The following is a 3,551-nucleotide window of genomic DNA, read 5'->3' on the forward strand; positions in this document are numbered from 1 at the left end:
TCGTTTTAGACGATGTAGTATTTCTTGTTTACAAAGCCGATAATGATTTAGAGGAACGAGTTTATTCTGAGAATAATGTTTTAGAGTCTAGCGATTTAGAAACAATAGTCTTAGACGAAGAAGATGAACTCGTAGAGCTTTTAAATATGAGTGAGGATGCATCACCTGAGTATAACCTAAAAGAAGCAATTGACCATTTTCAGGATTCCGATAATCTAGAAATAATGGAAATTGTAGTTAGTCTATCTAGAGACACCCAAAACTATAAGTTTGGGGGTGATTATCATTCTTCCTGTGCTTTACATTAACTCTTAGAAAGTTCCCTCATGTAGGACTTGACATTTGTGCCTCAACCATCTTACAAAATTATCTTCATACTCTTTTTCCTGAACCTAGTTGTGTCCGTAAGAGAGATCAGTTGTTAGAAACCCATCCTCTGCTTGATGTGGTTAACCCAGGCTATGATACCAAGATTGACTTTGTTTTCCCACCAAAAACTTTTCTTCCAATTGTGGGAACATACGATTTTCAGATGTGTCGGTTATTAAGTTTTGAGACTAAACCTAATTACTTTAGGAGATTAGGGTCGACACATTTGTTTAAGGAAGACCACTACTTTCATCGTGGTCAACTGATTGACTTAAAGGATCCGCAATTATTTAGGTTATTATTATGTGCTTCCAAGTTTTTACTTGAGTTTTTACAGACTCTAATACCTGAATCGGACCTTAGCTACAAGGAAATGCAGTCCATGAAAATATTTTATCTAGACCCAGTTATAGAACCTGAACCACAGCTAGATGTAGTTGTCTTCAACAGGAAACTAGAAAAGGGCGTGCTTTATCCGTAATTTTCTTGGCATGTTGCAGATTCCTTTTACTTGTGATAGCCTTATTTGGTTTTGGTGATCCACAGTTATTCCGGCTATTACTTTATGATTCTATAAGGTGACTAATCCTTTCTTAGTTTGGCTGAAGACTTTAAACTTAGCACTTCTTGGGAGGTAACCCAATATTCATGCGACACGGTAATATCTTTCCTTATCTCTTTTGCTTCAATTGGTAACAATTTCTCCTTGTTCATACTTTTAATTTCATCTTTAAAACATCGAGGACAATGTTAGATTTAAGTTTAGGGGTATGGGAGAAACTTTTTAGTCGCATTTTTTGAAACTTCTAGAGTCACATAGTATCCGATTAGCTAAGTTTACATATTGTTTCTCACCGAAAATATAGAAATTGGAATGCTAGAGATAACAATCTTTTGAGACATTAGAGAAAAAGACATTGAGATCTTTGAAATTCAGGAGAGAACGTGTTCCTTTTAGAGGGTAACGTGATGGACCTAACCATCCATGATGGAAAGGAAAGTAGGTCAGAAGGAAATGCCAGAAAGACAAAGCAACCTCACAATGTAGTCTTAGTTACTGGATTACGACTCTCTCTCAATAGAAACTTATCATCATCAACAAGCGGGGCGACATCAAAATCTATGAAGAAAGTTGAAGACGTTTAAGGTTTAGAAGCAACAATACAAAAGAATAATTCAAAAATCAAAGCTGAAGACTTAGTTGTTATAAGAGCAAATGATATAAGTTGTTGAAGTTCATGATACCAAGACATCACAAGTTGCGAAGATCCAAGTTCTAAAGTCCTTCTCTCATGGCCATTTAAATTTTTATCTTGTTATTTTTGTGTTGAAAAAAAATTGAAAAAATGAAAAAAATCATCGTTACGTTTTGTTCAATAAGGCCATAGGGAAGTAGAAATCTATAAGGAAGATTCAAGAATGAAATTAAGGAGAAAAGTTAAATTGTCAAGGTTCTACGAGGTTCGAGAGTTTATCATCAACAGTTGAAGCCGAAGAAGACGTTGTTTCTACTGAGTACTATGAGAGAGTCGAAGAGAGATGCATATTGGTTGCTTTGTTAGTCCGCTTTCCATCTGGCACAAGATCTTTCTAGCACTGGTTCCACTCATCACACGTAATTAGTCCAGCTGTGTAGCAGATGTCCCTCTCATCTTTATCTCTCTCCTAATCTTATCTAGCTGTAAAGCGGATACATGTTACAATGTTTATCTAGCTGTGTAGCGGATATCTGTTTATCTAGCAGTGTTGCGGATGTGTCTCCCCTTTTCTTCAGTCAGCTTTAGAGCTGACACCTTTAATTTCTCTGGCATTCTAGTTAGTTGGAGATAGGTTGAGAATATGTATGTCCTCATAGCTCTTTGGATACTTGTGACCAATTAGAAGTCATGGTTTTGTGGGTACACCTCTGGTAAACCCTCCGGAGATAACACTCCGCCACTAGACATAGGGGTTCAAATGATTTTCTTTTCTAGAATAAATTTTCTCGAGGACTAGCAAATAATAAGTTTGGGGGTATTTGATAGACACATTTTTGTGTCTAATTTGATCTCAATACTATATATTGTTGACACTCGATTTTGTACTAATTTTGTTATTTTATGTGTTTGTATGCATTTTTGGAAAAAAATATTTTTGGAAAATTCGGCTCGAAAAGTTGATTTTGGCACCCGGAGGACACATGTTATTCGGACTCCCCTGCTTTGGATAAGGGGCACCTCAATTTATAAGGAGCACCCTAATTGGACAGCTGCTATTTACACTCCACAGACGAATAGGGGGCAACCCTTTCTTCTTCAGTTCAAATTTCTGTTTTTGGCGGGAAAAGCAACTCTCAACCTGCTGGAATTAGGGTTGGCGATTTGAGCTTGTTACAGTGAGATTCAATGGATGATTTCTGTTGGTCGGATCAATTCAGCTAAACAGGGATGGTATGGGCTTTAGAATCGGCTAAATTTGGATGGATAATTCGTTCGAAGCAAGACCAGTTGTTGGAATATTCCGTGATTTTCTGTTTTGGTTTTGGGCACAGGATTGGACTCATATCAACCTGTCTGAGCAAAACAGGCTTGGCAATGGCATGGTTTCGAAGAAAAATGAACTGTGTCACGGATTGAAGAAGAACAGAGACGCGAGAGTATCGTGTGGTCTTTTGTGTTTTCCCGTACGTCTTGTGTGGCTTGGAGAAGTTATCATGTGGCTGCAAGGAGTTTTACTCCACCAGAGACCTTTTATCAACGTGTTTGGACGATACAGGCGTGTGGAGGAGTTAAGATATGGAACAAAATCCCGTATCTTGCATGGAAGTAAAAGAAATTATTCTTGATTGATAGCCGAGATTATTTGGAGTTATGAGAATTCATTCTCGGTCCAAATGGTATATATAGGTGGTTGGGATAACAGAAGAAGAGGCGGAGAGTTAGGGGACGGAATAGAGGTGAGAATCGGGAGTTGCAGAGCTGGTCTCTGCTGCTGCCATTAAAGAAGAAGAAAACCACAGAACAGCAGTCAAGAACAGTCGCAGAAACCGTTGCCTATAGTTTCAAATTCAATATCTTTGTAACAGTTTCTGTAACAATTATTTCGAAATCGCAACAGTATGTTAGTGTTTCTCTGTAACAGTCCGTTTTATAACAATTATTTCTGTTGCAAACTCACTGCTTATACCTTTTCTCCTTGTAAAC

This window comes from Papaver somniferum, chromosome 10 (assembly GCF_003573695.1).
Source record: "Papaver somniferum cultivar HN1 chromosome 10, ASM357369v1, whole genome shotgun sequence".
Classification (NCBI taxonomy): Eukaryota; Viridiplantae; Streptophyta; class Magnoliopsida; order Ranunculales; family Papaveraceae; genus Papaver; species Papaver somniferum.